Raw genomic sequence first — 23,625 nt, 5'->3', positions numbered from 1 at the left:
TCAACTTTGTTTTAAAGCAAAATTTGGCTCTTTAGTGTGCTCTTTCTACTGATTCTCCATTTTCTCTTTCATTTATTTCTGTTCTAACTTCGTAGTTAGGACAGAGTCCTGCATTGGATTCAGTCTTTTCTTTGCCACATTCCTCAAGGTACAGCATTAGGTTATTTGAGATCTTTCTTCCTTCTTAAAAGAAGAGTCCGTCATTATAAACTCTGCTCTGCGTGACTTTCTGCTGCACCCCGCAGGTTTTATATTACATAGTGTTTTTCTTTTCATTTGTTTCAAGATATTTTCCAGTTTTTCTTTTTCTTTTTTTAAAAGTTTGGCCCCATTTCTTCGGGTGTGCTGTTTAATTTCAATTTATTTGTCATTTCTTTTTTCATTTTCCTTTTGTGTCTGATTCTAGCTTCATTCCATTGTGGTTGGAAAAGAAACTTGGGACGATGTCCATCTTCTTAAATTTGTGAAGACTTCTTTTTTGACCTGGAATGTGATCTAATTCAGAGCATGTCTGCTGTGTGACCCCCTGCTCTGAGGTCTGTCCTGTCTAGAATGTTTGGCTCTCCTGATTCTTTGCTGATCTCCTGTATGGACAACCTACACAGGGTTGAAAGTGGGGTGTTGAAACATCGACTTTTACTCCATGCTGTCTCTGTCCCCCTTAGGACTGTCAAAACCCGGCTTGATAGATTAAGGAGATCATTGAAAACAGGGTTCTACCATGGGCAAAGACATACAAGAAACCAACGTGAGGCCCGGCTCCCCCTCCCCCTTGCCAGCACCTTCAGTGACCTCTTGTGATGCTCCTCCATCCTTCTGTGGCTGTTTTTGACTTGGAGTTGACTTTGCTATAACACCACCGTGGGGCCTGTCTTTAGGTTCCTGAGAGGGTAGATATCCTTTCATTCTCTCACTTCAGGCCTATGTGCTACTAAATCTAAGATGAACCATTTGTAGACCTCATTAGTCGGACCTTGTTTGTGTTACTCAAATACAAATGTATACTTTGTTAAAGTAAGCTAGTTTATATCTTCTGGTGGGTAGCTGGTACAGTGTTTGTATTTAGCGTGTTTATGGTTAGGCAAGAAATTACCGTTGCTGTTTTACCCACTGTTAGGTCACTCCTTTTTCACTCTGGAAAATTCCTTTGCCTTCATAAGGAGGAAACATTTATTCTGGCTCAAAGTTTGTGAGGTTAAAGTTCATGATTGGCTCCCCATTTCCGGACTTGTAGTAAAGGGGTACAATATGGTGGCAGAGCGTGGGAGAGGAGGTCTGGCAGCAGAGAGAAGGACAGGCTGACATCCCAACATTCCCTTCAGGGGCACACCCCAGTAACCCACTGCCACGCAGGAAGACTAATGCCCTGAAGATCCCACCACCTCGCAATGGGGCACCGGCTGGCAAGCAAGCCTGTGCCACAGGGGTCTGTGCAGACCTTGTAAGAGCCAAGCTGTGACAACTGTTTCTTGTTCTGCAGCTCAGTCCTTCTTTCCTCTGAAATATATATCTATAATATCTAATTACATATTATAAATGACATCATAATATATAATATCATTATATATTCTATAATTGTAATCATATATATGACATGTTTCTATATTATATATAATTGTATATTATGTATAATTATATGATTGTAATATTCTGTTATGTAATATATAATTATATGTAGAACTATATATATATATGTATATATATATATATATATATGGAGAGAGAGAGATGTTAATTTCCAAGGCTAAGGATAGAGCTCAGGGGTAGAGTGCTTATTTAGCATGTATGAGGCTCTAGGTTCCACACCCTGCAATACCAAAGCACAAAACAAAATCTCCCCACTTTACTCATTCCCCATCCACCATTCACACATAAACACCTTGTTCCTGATGTATTTTAAACATCATGTAAGCATTCATGTGCTTTTGTGTGTGGGTGTGTGTGCCAGGTAGTCCTGGAGCTTGAATCATGGCCTGGACACTGTACCTGAGCTTTTTTTGCTCAAGGTTGGGCTCTAACACTTGAGCCGCAACTCTCCTTTGGCTCTTTGGGAGGTAATTAGAGGTAAGAGTCTCACAGATTCTCCTGCCCTTGCCCTCTGAACCTCAATCCTTCCTCAGATCTCAGAGTAGCTACGATTGCAGGTGTGAGCCACTAGTGACCTCCTCTCCTATACTTTTGAGATGCTCTTAATTATCCTGCCATTTCACCTGAGGTACCACTTAGCACTTCTTACGTGGTGACAAACTCTCTCGGTTCATGTGTGTCTGGGAAATGTTTTGTTTTCCTTAAACATGGAGATTTCAAAATAGAGGTTGGGCTGTAGCATTCTTCAATGGCAGGGTCCTTTTTCTTCAGCATGGCGGATGTGTCGTCTTTCCTGTGCGACCAGGTTTTGGCTGGGAAATCTGCCAATAGCGTTATGCATCATCCCTTGTGCGTGAAGAGTCACTCTTCTCTTGCTGCTTTCCAGATTCTTTGGGGGACAGCCCTGGGCCAGGAGAACCTCAGCCCAGCACCGTGTGTGGACCGCGGGGGAGCCCGCTCGGGGCACAGACAGCAACTCCGTGCCTTATCAGCAGGTTTTGCCGTTGTTGTTGTTGTCTAATGTCCCTCCAGAATACTGCAGCCTCTTGCCTACATTCTAGAGCACTTACGAAAGCTCATCTGTCCAACTGGCACTGTTTGTTGAGAAGAATATTCGTGGCCCCACCGGTTTTCGTGACACTGTTCTTAAAAAGTCATACATGCAAGGACGACTTTTCTGGGCTCTCAGATCTAGTCTACTAACCCAGGTGGGGGATGCCTGGCTCACGCCTCTTCCTGAGCTTCTTGCCGGCTGTCCACAGCCCATCTGCCTGCAGTGATCATTTTGTATGGCTCAGGGGTCGGGCTGTAGGTATCTAAGTGGTCATCAGCAGAACACCGGTCCCCGCCCATACATACCTCTGATTGCCGTGGCTTTGTAGCAAGTTTTAAATGAGGAAGTACAAGTCTTCCAACTTTATTGTCTTTGTCAAGATTGTTTTGGCTATCCTGGGCTTTTGCATTTCCAAATGAATTTTAGGATCAGGAAAATGGTGTCTGACATCAGCTATGTGGGATTTTTATAAACCTGCATTGATCTACCTCAATTTGGGAGGAGGGGGTATTGTCATCGTAATCAGATGAACTCTTCTAATTTACGTACATGCAATGCCTTGACATTTATTTAGGACTCCGTTAACTTCTTCCAATTATCTTTTGTATTTTCCAGAGGACAACCTTTATACTTCTTTGATGTGCTTTTCGCATGGTTTCTCCCTTTGGGTAATTTTGCAGATGCAATTATTTTTGTTGCTTCATTTGTAATTTTGTTTTTGAGGTCAAGAACTTTGTGTGAGCTGGCCTCCCAGTCACCTCCTCCCGCACCCACCTATCGAGTGGCTGGAAGTACAGGCATTTACATGATTACAGCATGCTCGTGCCAGGCCCTTGGGGAAGATTATTGTCACAATGTCTTTCGGAGGCTTTGTTTTCCGTGTTAATACCTAAAATAAATTGGAAGTATTGGTTATTCTTCGGTGATTTGGAAGGTTTTGTGACTGAATGACATTAATTCTTCTGTAAACTTCCTGTAGAATTCAGCAGTGAAGTGTCTTGTCTTAGGCTTTTCTTTGTGGGAAGTATAATGCTATTGCTATTAATAACATACTCTCTGTATGTTTGTAGCTCTTCAGATTTTCTATTTCTTCTTGAGTCTGTATTAGTATGTGTATATCTATCCATTTGTACATTTCACATTGGTTAGCAAACCTTTCTGACATATGAGTATTCATAGATTTTCTCTTTCATTATTTTTTATTTAAGTTTGGTACTAATGCCCTCCCTTTTATTCCTGTTTGGTAAACTGAGTCTCTTCTCCTTTTTGGGGAAATCATGCAAAAAGTTGGCTACAGTTATTGATCTTTAAAAGAGTAAGATTTAGCGGTGCTGACTTTTGATGTTTTTCTGTTCTCTATTTCATGTCTACTTTTTATTGTGAGCCTCCTGATGCTGGTCTGGATCTCATTTACTCTTCTCTTCATAGCTTCTCAAGATTAAAGTATAGGTTATTGCCTTGAGACCATTCTTCTTTATAGTATCGGCACTTACGGCCAAAAAAACACTCCTTACAGTAGTTTTTAAATGCAGTATATAGATTTTGGACTGTACACACACACACACACACACACACACACACACACACACACAGCCTCGGCAAAGAGGAAAGCATTTACCACCTTACTTTAAATGTCTCACCAGATCACTGGCCATGCCGCTGTAGTCTTTACTTTCAAATCAGACACAGATGAGCGCTCAGGTGAAGCACTCACCTGGCCATCTAGATTCCCAAACCTCCACGGGCAGCAAGTTCCCAGGCTTTCTTTGTAAGCTTTTTGTGCTACCTCATTATTTTATGACATTGCTATCAATTTCCCAGGTATGCAAAGAAGCTAAACATTTTTCTATAGATAGCCTCAAAATGCCTTTTTTTTTTTTTTTAATGAGAGAACTACAAGTCAGGCCAAATCGTTACAGCCTTGATGGAAGCCATTAGCTCCTGCCTGTCATCCTAAGCTGTTTTACAGTGGACCTTCAGCTGGTTTAATGACAGTTCTGGGGTGACGGGATTTAGGTGTCTCCTGAGAAGGTTCTCCGTGGTGGCTGCCCGCCAGCTGGTCTTCACCACGGGTGCCAAGGGCTGGGTTTTCAAGACTAAACAGAGGGGATGGAAGAAGATTTGCAATGTTACAGAATTTGTTCTTCCTCCTGCCCATGGCTCATGACTATAATTCTAGCTACTCAGGAGGCTGAGACATGGAGTATCAAGGTTTATAGCCAGCCTGTGAGACTCTTTCCGATTAACCAGCGAAGGGCTGTGCTGGAGGTACAGCTAGAGTGGTGGAGCTCCGTCTGCGCGTAAGTAAACCAAGAGACTACAAGGCCCCAAGTTCAAGCCTGGCAGTGGCACATAAATAAAAACAATGTCTTATCAAGATTCAGTCGTACCTTGTTGTACTTGAATGAATGCTCTAGAGTTACTCGAGTCTTTGGTTAATTTCTGGAATTCTACTACACACAATCCTGCTAATGTCTGTGTTTACTCGTGCTTTCATGAAGATCATTTCTGGAGGTGCCCATTCTGCCATCTTCCCCCCACATGCACTGCTGCCCTGACTCGGGCTTTCTCTTCTCTTCGTGCCTCTGGGAGGCGAGGCCCGCGGCGGAGCCTCCGGGGTGTCCTCAGGCAACTCTGGTTCCCCTCAGCTTCTTTTTCTGTAGCTACAAAAAGAGATGCTCGGCAGAGCCTTCTGAGGGGGCTCAGAGGGCTTCCCTGCTCCCAGGATCAGTCCCTGTACCTGCCTGGAGGCATCTGGAAAACAGAGCGAGTCTTTTGATCCCCAGCATCCCCTGAAGCAGTGGCTTTCTTTGTCACAACCCAGACAGAAATCAGGACCCAGGCAGCCCACGCACCTGCCTTACACACTGTGCACCCACTCTACACAGCGCGCGAGGATTACATCAGGCAGCAGCGGCTGCCCCGGGGACACAGTCTGGCTTTCCTAGCCTGTCTTTAAAAGAACCCAGTGCTCATGGACCCCTGGCTGTGGTTCCCTGGGCCCACCCAGGCACCGCCAACTGCACAGTGAAAAGCCCAGCTTAGCCAGGCCAGAGAGCTCACGCCTATAATCCTCACTACTAGGAGGCTGAGATCTGAGGATCATGGTTGAAAGCCAGCCCATGAGACTCTCATCTCCAATTAACTACTGGAAAACCAGAAGTGGAGCTGTGGCTCAAAGTGGTAGAGTGCTAGCCTTGAGCAAAAGAGCTCAGGAACAGTGCCTGAGTTCAAACCCCACAACCAGGAAAAAAAGAAAGAAAGAAAGAAAGAAAGAGAAAATCCCAGTGTGGAAGGCACAGGTGGAATGGGGGATGACGGGCCCAGGGGCCTGGACTCTGCCAGGGCGCGGGAGGCTTGTCCCTCAGCACAATGTGGAGGCCAGAGTCCAAAGAGAAGAACGTTGCAGGATTGAGAACAAGGTGAGTAGATGCCTCTGGAACTTGGGCCCACGGCCCTGGCAGGAAAAGGAAAGGACTCTTGCCTGTAGGTTTGCAGACATGAGAGCCACAGCTGCTTTCCCTATTACCCCAGAACTGTGCCTGCTCGTAAAGTTCATACTGGTGAAGCCCTAACTCCAATGTCTTCAGTGACACAGGGTGGAAACCCTAATGATGTCATCTATCTCTCCATCCCCCTCCCCATCTCCTTACCACATGAAAGCACAGTAAAACAATGGCCGTCCCCAAGCCAAGGAACCAAGCCACTAGCCTTGGACTTCCTGGCCTCCAGAACCACAAGGAAGAACTCTGCATTGTTTGAGCCACCCTACCTGTGACATTTGGCTACAGGAGCTCAAGTCGGCTGATACAACCATCCAATCAAGCCCCTGGACACTGGCAGATCGCTGGCCCTGATGGGAAGACTCCTTTTGAGCCAATCAGCAGAGCCACAGACCTGTGTCAGCCTGGCAGGGGAGACTGGGTGAAGGAGGCATCCCCTGTTGCAGGACGGTACATCTGAGAAACTCTCCAGCTGGCGTCACGAAGCTCCTGTGCATGGTCCAGTATGGACTCCGACCCTCAAGACATCTTTGAGGCTGGGTAGGAGGGTTTTTCTGTAAGACCTCATCCTGGCCCTTCCTAAGTAAAGCAGGGAGGGGGCTACAAAGGTGGCCAAGCTGCCCTGGCCCTCATGTAGGGAGGATGGAGCTCCAACCCTGCTCTCCGGACCTGTGGATTAGAAGCACAACGCAAGTAAAGTAAAAGTGATTACAAAAACATCCCACTAATTAGTTCAGCTTCTTGACACTTGGAAATGATGTCATCCTCCCTTTAAACAAAAATATTCTTTTTTAATTGACAACAGCAGCCTTTGGTAGAAGTCTCCATGATCTCAATGGGAGTTTAGCTTTCCAAGAGAAAAACGAAATCTGTGACATCTCGGACAGTGGCAGCTGCAGCTGGCTCGGGCCCAGCTGCTAGCAGCCCCGGACATTGGGAAAGCAGACAATGTATTTACTTAACACATAGTCCTTCTAATGAAAAGCGGAGGATCAACTGGCGCTAGCGAGACACACACCAGATGTGGATGAGGCCCAGTGGTCAGCGAAGGGCAGGGGCTCAGCCATGGGCTGATCTGAGCGGCTCAACCAGGTCACGTCAGCTGAGCAGCCCCCAACTCTCTAACTCCAGACACTGAGAGCAAAGCCGAGGAGCTGGGTGTCTGGGGTCAGGCCTTCCACTGTAGCTCGGGGGGAAGGGCCATACGACTCCATTTTGCAAATGAGAAGAGGGGAACTTGGTTGAATTGATGGATAAAATGGAGACTTAGCTGAATGGATGGATAGGATGAAGAGAGGTCGTGAGTCTGGTGCTATCCTCCTTGAGGAGGAACCCAGGCCTAGCAGGCAGCTTTTACTGCGCGAGGCCCCAGCCTCCTGTCCCTTAGCACATCCGCAGGGAACCTCAGTGGCTGAGTGCATGCCAGTGGTTTCTCTTGTCTCCAGGAGACAAGAAAAGGGTCTTTCTCTTCTCAGCATCGCCAAACACTTGCTGATATCCATCCATCTGTCCATCCATCCTAGATTTGTGGGTCACTTTCTTGTGTCCCCTCATGCATGTAAACCTTGTGACCTTTGCTCAATAGCAAATCGCACGGTCCTCCTTCTCTGTGGATGAGAACACGTACTTGTGGGCAACCTTATGTGAATTCCCAACAGCAATGGCCGCCATGACCTCTGAGTGGAACTCGCGCCATCTTTGTCCTATCGCCACTGGTCAGTCACAAGACCTTATAATCTCCGGGGAGAAGATGCCGGCCATCGAGCCAATCCCTTTCCCTCTGCAGAGACAGTCAGCCTCCGCCAAACGCATTTTCATGCCATGCTGTCCTCCGAAGGACTTGGGATGGCCCAGAGTACTATCAGTTCAACGCCACCTTGCAGAATCCCAGGGTCAGGGGGACTTCCTTGTACACACAGTGCACACTGCCCTGCCCAGCGTGAGTCTCCCCAAATGATCTGTCAGCAGGGATTCTTAAGTAGGGGACATTCCCACTGCACTCAGCCCCATCGCAGAGATCCCCAAACCCCTCCAAATTCCATTTTCTTCTGTTGGAAAGACTCCCTTCAGCATTTCTCATAGTGTTGTCTGCTGATTACAAAACCATTTAGTGTTTGCTTGTCTCAACTCATCTTTCATCTGCCTTCACTTCGTTTTATTTTTGAATTAACATGTGTTTGTAATATGAAGGGTTTCCATGTGAGACTCCCATGCACACAGGCCCTCTGAGCAAGCTGACGCCCTCTGCTGTACTCTCATTATTCTCATTTCTCCTCTCCGTCCTCACCTCCCCTGTATTCTCATTTCTCATCTCCTTCTTTACCCCCTTTTCCAGACTTCACTAGGTGGGCTTTATTGTTCCTCATTCGTGTGTGTGTGTGTGTGTGTGTGTGTGTGTGTGTGACTGTCCAATGTCCTTCCATCCTCTTCACCCTTCAGTATTCTCCCCTTCCTGCTCCTGCTGGCATTCCCCCATAGCCATTCTCCATCACCATCAAGTTAGCCATCAACATTTTAGGTCCACAATTCCCAGATGAGCAAAATCTTCACTATTTGGCCTTTTGAGTTTAGCTTATCTCACTCAACATGATGTTCTCTGCAAACAACCTCGTTTTATCTTCTTTATGATGAAATAATATTCCATGGTGCATGTGTGTGCATATACACTGATGTATATGCCCACTCCATATATCCATTCACACATACATGTATGCATATACACACAGACACTATATATATTATACATATTACATACACATTCATGCATGTGTGTGTTTGTATGTGTTCAGTGGTCATTGTGTGTCTCAGCTGATGTCATTTGGCTATTGTGAACAGAGCTCTAACAAACATGCATATGCAGGTATTCTTGTACATTGATTTACTCTACTTTGGATATAAGCCCAAGGATAGTATAAGCTCCATCTATGACTTCCATAGTGGTTGCACTAGCTCACATTCCCACCAACAGGGTAGAAGGGTTCCTTTTCCCACATCCTCACCAGCATTTGTTTGTTTTCTTGAAGAATATCATTTTGACTAGAGAGATGAAAATGCAATGTGGTTTTGGTTTGTATTCTCTTTATCAGTTGCTGTTTGGTGAGTGTATGTGTGTGTGTGTGTCTAGGACTTGAACTCAGGGCCTGGACACCCTCCCAGAGCCTCTTTTGCTCAAGGCCGGCACTCTACCCCTGGAGCCACAACTCCACTACCAGCTTTTTTAGTAGTTTTTTGCGCTGACTGTCATGGACTTTTCCTGCCCAGGCTGGCTTCAAACCGTGATCCTCAGATCTCAGCCTCCTAAGTGGCTAGGATTATAGGTATGAGCCACTGGCCTTTGGCTGCCTTATTTTTGAAAGATTTTTTTTCCCCTGGGGGTAGAATCGAGTTTTTGTTTTTTGTTTTTCTTTTCCTCTCAGTTCTTAAATATCCTGCATTGTCTTTTGACAAGAAATCTGTTTCCATCTTCCTTTTGTTCCTCTGTACATACTGAGTGCTACTTGTAAGTTTTTTTCTTTGTCATTGCTGGAAACAATCCAGTTAGAGTGTGTCTTGCTTTTCTTCATGTTTTATATACTTGAGGCTCGTTACCCTTAGACTTTGGTGCTCATAGTTTTCACCAAGTTGGTAAAAACTTTCTGCTATTATTTTGTTAAATATCTTTCCTGTCTCCTCTTCTCCTGTTCCAGGACTCTACTTTCATAGACGTTAGGCCTTTGAGTATCATTCACCGCTCCCTGTGCTCTCTAGTGCTGTCTTCCCTTTTCTCCACGTCCCATTTTAGATCGTTTCTCTTATACCTCTACAAGTGGGCTCACCTTCTCTCCTACCACGTTCAATCCCCTGGTAATCTCATGCAGTATATTTTTAAACTCAGATGCTTTATTTTCAACTCTGAAGTTTCATTTTCCTCTTCTTTGGTCACATGTCTCTACTTACCAGGCTCAACTTTCCCTTTAGTGTCTTGAACATACAGAATGAAGTTAGAAAACTATTTTGGGAACCTCTCTTCTAACTTTATCGGGTCTGGGATTTCTGCATCAATCTTCCTTAACAGAGTTTTTTCCTATTTACAAGGCATCTTTTTCTTCTTTTTTACATACATACTTTAAAAAAAATTAAAATAAAATGCATCCCAGGGGACTACACACTTGAGCTTGCTAGGTGCCAGATGTTGGTATTTCTGTGAGTGCTGTTGACTGCCCCGTCTGGGTGATGGGAACTAGCACGGCACCTGCCTGTGGATGGGGAAGGTGAGGCCTGGAAAGGAAGGTGCGGGACATGTCCCCTCTCAGCCCTCCAGCGGACTCTGGCCCTTCTGTGGGGACCGCCTCTCTGCCCGTCCCTGTCTGCAAAGCTCTATGTATGGCCCCCTCTTTTCTCCTTCCTTCTTCTGCCCCACATACCCCAGCTGCATCTACCTCCTCCTACTCCAGCTCCATCCCCGGTGCTCAGAAAGACCCCGGGCTCTGCCCACACCCCCTGCGCACGCCGCACCGCCTGCGCACACGGCACCCCCTGCGCACGCCGCACCGCCTGCGCACACGGAAGCCCCCCCACACTCACAGGGCACCCCCTGCGCACGCCGTACCCCCCCTGTGCACACGGACCCCCCTGCGCACACGGCACCCCGTGCCCACGCCGCACCCCTCCCTGCGCACACGGCACCTACCCCCCGCACACGGCACCCCCCCCCCCGCGCGCACGGACCCCCCTGCACACACGGACCCCCCTGCGCATGCCGCACCCCCCCCTGCGCACAGGGACCCCCCCTGCGCACACGGCACCACTGCGCACATGGACCCCCCTGCACACGCCGCACCCCCCCCTGCGCACACGGCACCCCCCTGCACACACTGTACCCCCCCTGCTCACACAGCACCCCTGTGCACACGGACCCTCCCTGCGTACATGGACGCCCCTGCGCACACGGCACCCCCCGCGCGCACACGGCAACCCCCTGCGCACACGGCACCCCCCTGAGCACACGGCACTCCCCTGCGCACACGGCACCCCCCTGCGCACACGGCACCCCTCTGCGTACATGGACCCCCCTGCACACACGGCACCCCCCCTGCGCACACGGCACCCCCCTGCGTACACGGCACCCCCCTGCGCACACGGCACCCCCCTGCGCACACGGCACCCCCTGCGTACACGGACCCCCCTGCACACACGGCACCCCCCTGCGTACACGGAACCCCCTGCGCACACGGCACCCCCTGCGTACACGGACCCCCCTGCACACACGGCACCCCCCTGCGTACACGGAACCCCCTGCGTACACGGTACCCCCTGCGTACACGGTACCCCCCTGCGTACACGGCACCCCCCTGCACACACGGCACCCCCCTGCGTACACACGGAACCCCCTGCGTACACGGCACCCCCCTGCACACATGGCACCCCCCTGCACACACACGGACCCCCCTGAGCACATGGCACCCCCGTGCATGCTGCACCCCCTGCACACCCCGCACCCCCAGTGCCTCAGTGGTGGCCAGGTGTCAGGTAGACGGGACACCTTGGAAATTTCTGGATAGGACCCCGCTTTCACCCTCCGGTGGATGTCCGAAGAGAGGGGCTGGCTGAGCAGAGCGCAGGGATAAGAGCAGACTAAACCAGGTGGTGGCCTTAGTGAAGGCGACCCCGCAGGTTCAGAGGTCACAAGCTCCAAACCTGAGGGCCTGGTCAGCCCCTCCGCCGAGGCCGGGGACGTGTGGCCAGGGGTGGGGGGGGCAGGTGGGTCCGGGGAGGGGAGGGCCGCGAGCCGGGGCGCCGGGCCCCACAGCCTCGCCCGCACTACGGGCCCTTGGCAGGCAGAGCTGCGCAGGTGTGCCCTACGCCCCTCCATAGCAGGCCCTCCCCTCGGCCCCTCCCCTTGTACTCTTGGCCACACCCCTCTGCCTCTTGGCCCTGCCCCTCATCCTCTTGGCCCCTCCTCCTCGTCCTCTTGGCCCCTCCCTCGGCCCCCTCCCCTCTGCCTCTTGGCCCCTCCTCTCGTCCTCTTGGCCCCTCCCTCAGCCCCCTCCCCTCGTCCTCTTGGCCCCTCCCTCGGCCCCTCCCCTTGCACTCTTGGCCACACCCCTCTGCCTCTTGGCCCCGCCCCTCATCCTCTTGGCCCCTCCCCCTCGTCCTCTTGGCCCCTCCCTCGGCCCCCTCCCCTCTGCCTCTTGGCCCCTCCCCTCGTCCTCTTGGCCCCTCCCTCGGCCCCCTCCCCTCTGCCTCTTAGCCCCTCCCCTCATCCTCTTGGCCCCTCCCTCGGTCCCCTCCCCTCTGCCTCTTGGCCCCTCCCCCCAGGCCATCCAAAGCCCACCCCAGGTGCTCACTGTCCCGCCCTCTGGCCGGTTGCTCCGAGGAAGAACAGACCCTGTCCCCACCAGGGTACACTCTAGGTCGGAGTGAGGATGGCAACCCCATCACAGAAGAGAGGCGTCCGGATGCGGAGTCCTGGAACTGGAGAGAGACGGGGTTTAATTTTAACAGCAACAAAAAGGCCCTTCAGTCCTGTCCATCCCCCACCAACCAGCCCGGCCACGCCCACCTGCTTTCAGCCACGCCCACCAGGCACCCTGCCCTCCCGCCAGGCCACGCCCATCTCATCTTCCAGTCACACCCAGGGTCCCCCAAGGCCCTGCCAACCTCCAGTCACGCCCACCTGCCTTCAGCCACGCCCACCTGGCACCCTGCCCACCTTCCCGGCCACGCCCATCTCATGTTCCAGACACACCCAGGGCCCAATGGCTGCACCAATCACCTCCAGTCACGCCCACCTGCCTTCAGCCACGCCCATCCTCCTTCCCTGCAACCATACCCATTCTCTTCTGGTATTCCCTGGCACCCAAGTCCTGCCTGCGGCTCTTGACACTAGTGTCAGGCCGCCGGAGGGCAGAGGCAGTTGGGAAAAGCCACTTCCTTATTAGAAACACCACCTGTCCCAAGTTCTTCCGGGCACTGGCCTGAAACTGCTCAAATTTGCAAAACAAGTTATGTGCTAAAAGTTCCTGCTGGCCCTGGCCGTATAAACCCGACTGTAACCAGACTGCGACCTCTGATCCTGACCAGGAGTTCACCCGCAGCGTACCCCAATAAACCTTTCTCTTACACCTTTACCTCCTCCTGCGTGTTCTTTCCTCGCATAAAACCTTACAGCTAGCACCTTCCACCCTGCCCTCTTCTTCCTTGGCTGTCCTCTGGATGCCATAAGAGACACAGGATAGCCTGAGACTTTAGGCTGTTTTGATGTTTAGGAAAGGATGCCCCTTGGCCACTGAACCCCTGGGCCGTGGGATATAGTAGAGAATAATCTTCAGTGTTGGCTGAGCCCAGCACTGCCAGGTCTCTTCCTGGCCCTTCCACTCTCCCCTGGCCTCCAGGGTCTGAGTGCGAAGATCCTAGGTGTTCGTAGGAGTCACACGGCTGCACATCTTGCGCGGCAAAGAAGGTGTACAGTCCTAGATAGAGCCCCATTGGCAGGGAAGGAAGCAAGCGGCTCTTTACTTGTGTGTTTTGACCCTTGTTCGTGGATCTCTTCCAAATCTTCCAGCTTTTCGTTGCACAAGAATCATTTCCTTAAAACTTTTGCAAAAACTTTTCCAAAACAAAAGCAAACAAACAAAAAACACCACAAAAAACACAACAGGAAAACAAACAAACAAACCCTTTGACCTTCTCATTTCTTTCAGGGCATAAATGCTGAAGGATGAAGGAAAAGACAAAGCACCACCAACAAAATGCATTAAAAAAAAACAAGTCCTCGTGGAGAGTCCACAGAGGAAGTCAGGCAGGCCAAGCTCCTGGGAGAGGGCGCTGGGCATGACTGGACCACACCTGGTACCTAGGGCTGTCTGTGGAGTTAGCCAGTGCCCCTGGCCCTCTCTGAATGCAGAAAAGCAAGGCTGCTCTACCCACCCTCCCCTCTGCGTGAGGACCAGAGGCTTGGCTATAGGTGGGAGCCAGAATCTTTCTAAGACTGCACTCTCTTCAATGAGCTTAGCTAACAATGGTTCAACTCACCAGCTCTAGCCACAATATTGTAGATTTCGGGGTGGGAGGAGGTTAAGGGAACAAACCAAGACCCTAGAATTCCTACCTTACACTTGGAGTGTAGTCCAGTCCGTCCATCTGTGTGAACTGGTTAAGATGGGGTCCTTAGGGGCCACAGATGGGCCTACCCTTCAGTCTGGGACCTGACTGACGTGGGGATGGGGCTTCCGAAAGGGAGGCTGTGTGGCCATCCTGGCCCCCAACCTCCTTTGGGGTGTTGTGTGAGGAGTCTCTTCATCCTCTCCTCCCCCCACTCTTATTTGGAGCATTGTCCAAAGGAGCAATTGTGTGGGGTTAAAATGAAGTTGGTTAAAAGGTTGCCTTGATTCTCGAAAGGAATATGATTTATTAACATGAGAAAAGCCCCTTGGGCCAGGGAAGAAAGGCAACTGGCTGAGTCTCAGCCTTTCTCCCCACCCCGCTACCCCCCAGGACCTTCTCCCGGCCAGCTGGGCTCCCAGGTTTTATGATGCAGATGGAAATTCAGGGCATGAAGAGAGAGGTTCCCAGAGGGGGCCAGGGGGAGGATGCCTCCTGGCTGGGTGAATTTTCAGGGACCCTTTTTTGTTTTGTTGTTGCTGAGAAATACGGAGAATGGGTAAAGCAGAAAGGAAACAACAACCACAAAAAAGAAGGCAGGGAGGCCAAGCGCAGCTTACAGCTCCATCACAAAGAGGAGTTGGAGGGCTGGCAGGGAGGGAAAGGCGGGTGACTGGGAAGAGGGTGGAGGATGGAGAGGAGGGACTGAAGGGAGGCAGGAGGATTGGGGGAAGCTCAGGTGAGGGAGGAGAGGCCTCAGAGACCGTGTTGGTTAGGACACGTTTTCTCAGCTGCTGACCTCAGGGCTGGTGGCTGCCCCGCTGCTTGTCCCGTTACGTACTCTCCCCGACCGGCCCTCTGCCTTCCTACCCAACATCAAGCTCCATGTTTCTCAGGCCTCGTGGCTGGGCATGTTCACACATGTGGCTACAGAGGAGAGGAAAATCGTTGTGTCTTTCGGATGAGGGACAGGAGTCAGCGGGACCCAGGGAACAAGAATTTCACAGTCAGGGCCAGCCCAGGGGGCTGCATGCAGACAGGGCAAATGCCGTTCTTCACAAAAAGATAAGAATAGACTGTCAGCTGGCAAAGAAATGGGGCAGGGGCTGGCATGGGTAAAGGCCCAGGAGCAAGAAACACATGTCACATGGGTAAAATCGGCATGGCTATAGCTTTGAGTTCAAAGGCCGGTGAAGGGAGAAGAGAGCTGGGGCACAGGAGGGCCGGGTGGAGGGCTCCCGCTTTCATCTGAAGCAGGAGGAACTGGAGGTGCAGAGCCGCTCGGCAGGTGTGCGTGCGGGTCTGCCTGGCCCAGCCTGGGGCACCAGGACCCCCCAGCCTCTGGACCCCACATACTGTCCCCTTTCCCGCCTTGCCCAATGTCCCTGGAGAAGCGGAAGAACAGGCTCCCTGGGCTGCTGCCGGAGGCTGTTTGCAGAAACAGCTGGAGGGAAATCAATTTGTTCTTTGCTACAGTCAGAAATAAACCAATTAGAACAGCCCCCATGGGGCCCTCGGTGCCGGGAAAGGGAACGTGAGTGGGGGGCCCATCCAGGCCTGTGCGTCCCTCTTCCCACCTTCCATCTGTCTGCCAGGGAATGGTAGGCACCCCAGGAAGGTGGGCTCGCTGGGACCCTCCCCCCCCGCACCCCCCCACCCCGCTCCTGGCTCCCTGCTGGGTCAGAGTTCACCTTTACCCTCTACATCCTCTCCAGGGACTCACTGGATCCCCAGAGCCCCCAAGACCTGCCAAACCCTCCTGTCCTCCAGCCCTCATGTTGGGCTCCACCTCTGCTTCCGCCAGCCCATGGGGGTCCCGTGGCTCCTGCAGGCCTCACTTGGCGGGGGAAGCAGACGGGGGGGTCGTCTAGGGGTCTACCCTCTGGCCAGTCCCCCTACTCCCCGTTCCTGTCATACACAGTTTGCAGGAGATCCAAGGGTTAAGTGGTTGGGCCCCTGATGCGGCTGTCTCCTTGAGAACCGAGACCATCCGTGCCCAGCCTTGCCGTGTGCCCCAGGGTGGGTGTGGGAGGGAGGTCTGCTGGCTGCTGGTGATGCTGGGGTCCCCTGGCCACTCACCCCGGCCTCTGGCCCCCACCGTCTGTGTCCTTCAGATCCGGCTACCCTGCTGCTGGCAGCCGTGGGGTGTGAGGCTCCCCGGGGCCGAGGCCCTGTTTTCCAGGAAAGAGCATTTACAGGCAGGGACAGGCCTGGGCTCTGCCAGTTCCCGGAACTGGCCTTCCAAGAACTGGCTGGGGAAGGGGGAGCCGGGCAGGCCGCTCCAGAGGGGGCTCCCTGCCTCCTCCAGGGCCTGCCCAGGTAGGCCAGGCTACACGAAGTAGCCTCGGGCTGTCCTGTGTCCCCTGGGTGGCCTCCTCCCCCCTACTGCCCTCTCCACTCTGTGCCTTCCACAGCAGCCCCCCTGCGCCTCTTCCAAGGCCCCTGGGATCCTGCGGCCGGGCTGAGCCGGCTCTCCAGCGCCTCCTGCTGGCCACTGCGTGGGGCCGAGGTAGGGCTGGGCCTTGCTCCAATGTGCAGCGAAGGTGTCTCGCAGCCCTTGTGTGAGTCACTGAGACCACAGGTGTGCATGGTGACACCAAGACGCTACCGGGAATGGGAGCCCTGGGCAAAGGGGCTGTCCCGGGAGGGAGGTGAGCCCAAGGGTGGAGGCGTGGGAGGGGAGGGGTGCCAGGTACGAGGGGAGAGGGGCCGGGACAGGGAGCTCAGGGCCCTGGCTCAGGCCTGAGGCACTTGGGGGCAGGATGGAGGGCCACCCTGAGGTCACAGGCAGACGGGAAGACCATGCCCAGTCCCTGCCAACTAGAGTGCGGCCAGCCAGGCCTCAGGCTCCCGTCTCCTCCGGCCACGGGTGTGGGGCTGCCACCCCATGCCCTGGTGAGTGGAGGGTCCCAGGCTGGATTCCAGCCCAGCTCCCTTGCTGCCCCAGGGACCAGCTGCAGGCCACAAAGTATGCAGCATGAGTGGCGGCCTTGGCGCGGGCAGCAGACAGAACCACAGGTCAGAGTTCAGGAGGGACTTCCCCTCCGCATTAGACTCAGCTTTCTAGTAATCTCTGTCCAGGAAGGGATGATGGGTGGTGCTCAAACAAGCCCCATTGAGGCCATTCCAGGAGATGGGCCACACAGTGGGGACCCCCGGGGGGACACACGTGCATGTAGGCATGTGCAGGGTACTCAGGACGCACAGTCAGCATGCTCCCTCCTGTACACGCACACAGACTGCATGTGTATGTATACGTGTGTATGTGCGAACACGTACTGCACACGTGCACAGACTGCACACGACCCCCTGCACATGCACATAGCATGCACAGACAAGGCCCAGCCTCCTCGCAGCTGCAGGGCGGTCCCTGGCCTCCCTGCCACCCAGACAGGGGTGTGTGCAGGGTGAAGTAGGGCAGGGAAGAGCTCTCCCCCTCCACAAGGACAAACCAGCAGCCCAGGGCTCTGTGTTGCATGCCCCAGTGGCCAGCAGGGAGAAGCAATGAGAAGATGGCTCTGGAGGAGCTTGCGGCAGGTGGCTGGGGTGGTGGGGTGGCTGCCGCTGGGAAGCACACCCGCCTGGGGATGGGGGGATGGGGAGATGGGGTTGGGCCCAGAGACGGAAGGGCAGGGTGAAGCCAGGCACAGCCCCAGCCCACCCTTCCCAGCCCAGGCTAGTCCTTGGAGCCCTCACAGATTCATGAGGCAAGGGCCACGGCCAGGGCCCCAGGGCTGCCCAGAGACCTGTCCAGGATGAGAGAGCACCCCGTGAGGCCGGCTGGGTGCTGGAAGCGGGGACCCGGCTGCAGGACGTGGCCATGCGGGGGAGATGAGCCAGCCCAGGGCAGCGCAGACCACAGCCCGGAGTCCGTCCGGCTCTGATGTCCCCACGGTGTGGCCCCGAGGGGAGTCACCTCCTGCACCCTGGCCAGACCCCGCGGGGAAGGGACGGGAAGCCCAGCCCTGAGGGGGTTCAGCTCCACAGACGCTGGTTCTTCCTCCCAGGTCCCTCTGCACTCAGCAGCAGCCATTCTGGGCGGCCACCTGTCTCCCCCACTCCCAGTGGCCTCCAGCCCCCTCTGGGCCCACAGCTCCCCGGCAACATGCCTGCACTGGCCCTGTCGCCCCTCCACACGCCCTTCACCACCGACCCTCCCTGGCGGTCCCAGGCTCAGCGTCCCCCTCCCCGCCAGCATCCTGTAGTACAGGACTGTGATAGGACCCCAGCCCTGGCCTCCTTTGCACCCACAGAAAGAAAGCACAGGGCTGCCTTCCACTCTCCTTGTTTACTCTTTCAAAAACAGAGAGAGAGAGAGAGAGAGAGAGAGAGAGAGAGAGAGAGAGAGAGAGAGAGAGAGAGAGCGCTCTTATGGAGAATTTCTGGTAAATAAAATTACCACTCTGTTCCAAGTGGTGAGTGAGTCACCTGCGTTGCTACCTCCAGGACTGTTTGTTTCCCGGAGGACTGGGGTCTCTGAGGACATGGGGGGGGGACAGTGCAGGGACAGGGCCTGCAAAGCCCCCAGACAGACCCTCCAGGACCCACAGCCCCTGCGGCCTTTCTTTCTGCCCCAGACACAGGCCACCGAGTGCACCAGGCCCTGCTGCAGCTCACCTCTCCAACCTTCCAGAACATTCTTCCCCCATTTGTTGGTCTGACCTCTACCATCCTTCCCTAGCTCTTGCTCACCCAGAGACCAGTAGCCAAGTGACCCCTTGGGGCAGCTTCCCCGCCCCAGCCCAGCCCAGCCCATCAGGGCTCATGGCTATCTGCAGATGGAAAAACATAGTGTTTTGTTGGTCACAGGGATTGAACTCAAGGCCTAGGCACTGTCCCTGAGCTCTTTTGCTCAAAGTTAGCTCTCCAGTATTTTGAGCCACAGCTCCACTTCCGGCTTTCTGGTGGTTAGTTAGAGATAAGAGTCTCATGGACTTTCCTGCCCAGGCTGGCTTTGAACCAGGATCCTCAGTCAGCCTCCTGAGTCACTGGGACCACAGGCAGCATAAGCCACATCTAAGTGAACATGCAGAGGCTTTTTATTTGTCATTACTCTGAAAAAGATCTGAAAGAAGCATGTACACGGCATTGCCTTGGCAGCCGAGAGCCTCAGTCATTGAGAGAGAAATTCAAGTGTCTGGGAGGCATGCACAGGCCCAGGGCAAACGCCATGCTGGGGTTTGGGGTCCCAGGTGGTCCTGGAGCCAGTCCTCCTGGGGTAGGGGCAGCGGTGGCGTGGTCCCTGCTCCGTCCCACCGTGCCCTGCGCCCAGCCGTGGGAAAGGCTGAGTGCTGTCACCGGGCAGAGTCTCGGCTTCCGGGGTGAAGGCAGCCTGCTCCAGGCTGGCTCCTGCTTCCTCCTGCACAGGCCACACAGCAGATTCCAAGCGAGGCTGTTGCCTCCTGGTGGAAGAGTCCAGGTAAACACCGGCTGATTTATCATCGTCGCCCGCTGCCTTGGCTACAGATTTGGGAACTGGGATGGAAACTGTATACAGACAGGCGCAGGCTCTGCCCACCCTCTCAGCAGGGCGGAAAACACCACCTTAGTTCAGGAACACCAGGCTACCCCTCCCCATGGGGCAGTCAACACTGTGGCCAGGGCAGCCGGGCCGGGCCGGGGATCTGTCCAAGTGTGGTGGTGAGCAGGAGAGGAAAATAACCTCTCAAAACAAGGTTCGCCAGAGCCCTGTTTCTACTGGCTTGTTTCTGGCAGTGTAGGACTCCTTGGGACAGGCCGTCTGCACAGGCACACACGTGTGCATGCGCCCACACGTGCCCTGCACCAGTGTGTGCCTCCACACTCACACACAAACATACACTGTAAGCTCACTCATGGGGAGCGTACACACATGGCCGCAAGCATATGTCCCGCCCTGTCTGGACTTGGAGACCAATGAGGGTGTTTCTGTGGGTGTGCTAGCCAATGGGAAAGGACGACCGACTTTGTGCAGCTACAGAGCAGAGCCTGCAAAACCCAAGAGAACTGGGGTGCTTTGGGGGAAGCTGTGGAAAACCCCACAGAGTTTTGTTTCTAAAGCCGACCCTCTGGAGGGGATGCCGGCCCTGCAGCCGGACTCCATCATCTCCTTCCTGTGCCTTTTGCTCCTGCCTCTGGGGGGCGCTGCTTGCAAGCGGTGAAGGGTGGGCATTTACTACAGGAAGGCCCTGCACACTCCACCCTGTCCTCCTCCTCCCGGAGCCCACTCAGACCGAGCCTGCAACAGATCGGAGCCCCCAGCTGGTGGGTGGATGCCAGGGGACACTGGGGCCCACCAGGCATCTCCGGCAGGGCAGCTCAGGGGCGTCTGGGGAGGATGTCGGCAGGAGGCAGAGGGGAGGGGTGGGGCGTCATCTCATGCTGACAGCCGTGTCCCCCTTCCTGGTGTCCCTGCCTCTCCCTGGGTGTTTTCCCCAAACCCCAGCCTCTCGGGCCACCATTTCCGGTTTGTCCTCCGTGTCTGACTCTGCAGGTAAGGGAGAAGCTCAGCTCAGGAAAGGCCCCAGAGCTGGCCCCAGCCACGCACATCCACGGGTCTACAACGTGGGAGTCCCATGTCGCACTACGCCGGGCTTCGCGGGGCGGGAGCGGGGGCGCTGCTGCCTGCGGGGCTAGGGGACATTGCTCGCGTCACTCCGTCTGGAGACTGCGGGTCGCGGTTGGTAAGATGGGTGGAGAAGGATTGGAGAAGGTGGGGGGCATCCTGGGACCCCGTCTCATACGGGAACAGAGGTGCAAAGGAGGGAACTCGGTTCGGCACCGTCTACTCCAGGACCCGGGGCTGGAGCTGGAGGGCAGGCTCTGATGGGCAGGGCAGCTCCCCAGGGTGGGCAGAGGGGGGCACTGGCTTGGGTTTGGCCAGCAGAAGTGCTGGCCTGGGACTCTGGACAAGGAGGAGTGACTTCCCACAGGCCCCGCTGGAGGAGGGGCCCTGTGAAGGGAAGGAGCACTCTGCCAGAGTCCCCTCCAAGGTCCAGCACAGCAAGCCACAGGGGCCGCCCTGGGCCCTGGGGGCCGCCAGAGAGGAAGAGAAAAGCAAACAGGATCATCACGGTCCCCTTGTTCCCCGCAGACTCGTGTCCCTGGGTGAGCCAGGGGTCATGTGTGTGCAAACAAATCTGTGCAGGTGTGCATGCATGGATTGTGTGTGTGTGTGTGTGTGTGTGTGTGTGTGTGTGTGTGTGTGTGTGTGTGTGTGGTGCAGAGGTAAGATCTCAGACATTAAGAAAAAGCCCGGCGCCCAGGCAGAGCCTTGGTCCCACACCCAGGAGAGCAGCACGGCCCGAGGCCAGGCCGGCTCCTGGCCGGCACAGCCAGCTGCGCCAGAGCTGAGCCGTGGTGGATCCCTGCCAGCTGTCCTGGCTCGCACTGCCCCCCAGTGGCCACCCTCAGCACCCAAGGGCCTGGGGCTGGAATGAACCGAGCTGGTCCTAAGACCCAGAGGGTCCAAGACCACCGTCCCTCCCTCTGTCTGCTGCTCCGGGAAAATGGTAGGTCCTCCGTCCTGGGCTCCCAGACCCACCAAGATGGCGTCTGCTGGCTTCCAGGGGAGGCCGGCCCAGCCTGAGAGAGGGAGGGGGGAGGAAGGAGAAGGAAGGGCCAGTCTTGAATACACCTGCCAGACACGTGGGCCACGCCCCACGCACACCTCAGTGGTGGCCTCGGGGTGGGCAGAGCCGGGCTCCTCAACCCCGGACCTCGGACGAGTTTGGAACTTCAGGGTCTGACCCCGGGGATCGCACCTTCCAGGTGCCCGCAGAGAACACAGAGGCGTGGCCCCCAGGTCTTGGGTCTCCTGGGTGGATGCCGAAAGCATTTGTGGGACTCTCACTCCTCCAATAAGAAAATGAGGGAGGCTGGAGAGAGGGACGCTCGAGGGAGAGAGGCTAGAGAATGTTCTGGATCCCTCCTACCTCATGGAGATTTGTCCCAGATCCTAGGCTTTGCCCCGGGTCCGCCAGCGTGCCTGTACGGGTGAGAGGCTCTGGCTGACCAGCATGGAGATGGGCCTGGCGTCCCTCTGGGGGGCAGCCGGGCGCCTGACAGCTTCGCGCAGACATACACGGAAGCCTTCAGTTCAAGTTCCAGTCCTGCAAAAAGAAAAGGGAAGAGAAATTGAAATGGTGCCCAGGGCTTGGGCTCGCTCGCTCCCTCCTCTGTCCACCTGTGCCCCCCCCCCAACACACGCACTCTGGGAGTCCTTCCAGAGATCCTCTCCTCCACAGAAAAGCAGTCAGAACACGGCTTGCATGACCTCTGACCTCCCTAGCCCTGGGGTCAGGAGAGCTGGGAGAGTATAGGGGTTGATTCTTCACCACCATCACCCCCCTCCGGGGCACCAGATGGAGCTGATACTCACGGGAGCTTCAGGGGTGTGAGCCCAGTGCTGCTCCCAGACCTCCATCTCCCACTGCTGCTCCCAATCAGAGAGAGCCAGGGGCTGCCGTCGGCAGACGCTGGGCAGCTGCAGGTCTGCAGGGAGCCTGCCCCCTCGCCAGGAACCCCGGTGTCTCCTGCCTGGTCTGGCACCGTGGCCTCCCTGAACTTCTCCTAGTGCTGGCGGGACAAGGCCCAGTTTCCAAGCTGACCCCGATTCCCAGGACAGAGACAAGATACCTTTACAGCAAATATGACTGTGTACAATGAGTATGATGCAGCCAGAAAGAAGGATGGAAGGGCTTCATTTGCAGGGAAATGGATGGAACTGGAGGTCATCAGGTTAAGCCAGGTTCACAAAGATGAAGGTGGCGTGGTAGATGTGAGTCATGCACAAACGTGCACAGTTTGGTGTGTGATTCATGTGTAAACACACAGGGGATGGGATGCTGAGGTGAAGCCTCCGAACGGGAGCAGGCTTACACAGTGAATGCCAGCGAGGAAGGCAGTGCCAGCCAGGCTGGGTGCTAGTGGGAGAGAGAGGAAGAGCGGCCAGGGAGGAGGAGGGTGGGGATTGGTGTGAGGAGGGTGGGGAGGGTGGGGATCGGTGGGAGGAGGGTGGGAATCAGTGTGAGGAAGGTGGGGAATGGTGTGAGGAGGGTGAGGATCGGTGGGAGGAGGGTGGGGATCGGTGGGAGGAGGAGGGTGGGAATCAGTGTGAGGAAGGTGGGGATCAGTGTGAGGAAGGTGGGGAACGGTATGAGGAGGGTGGGGGGATCGGTGTGAGGAGGGTGGGATTGGTGTGAGGAGGGTGGGGAGGGTGGGGATCGGTGGGAGGAGGGTGGGAATCAGTGTGAGGAAGGTGGGGAACGGTGTGAGGAGGGTGGGGATCAGTGTGAGGAGGGTGGGGAGGGTGTGAGGAGGGTGGAGATCGGTGTGAGGAGGGTGGGGAGGGTGTGAGGAGGGTGGGAAGGGTGTGAAGAGGGTGGGGATCGGTGTGAAGAGGGTGGGGATCGGTGTGAG

Source organism: Dipodomys merriami, unplaced genomic scaffold (assembly GCF_024711535.1).
Source record: "Dipodomys merriami isolate MVZ:Mamm:240054 unplaced genomic scaffold, mDipMer1.0.p SCAF_50, whole genome shotgun sequence".
In the NCBI taxonomy this organism is placed as follows: Eukaryota; Metazoa; Chordata; class Mammalia; order Rodentia; family Heteromyidae; genus Dipodomys; species Dipodomys merriami.
Note: the sequence above shows the minus strand (reverse complement) of the source record.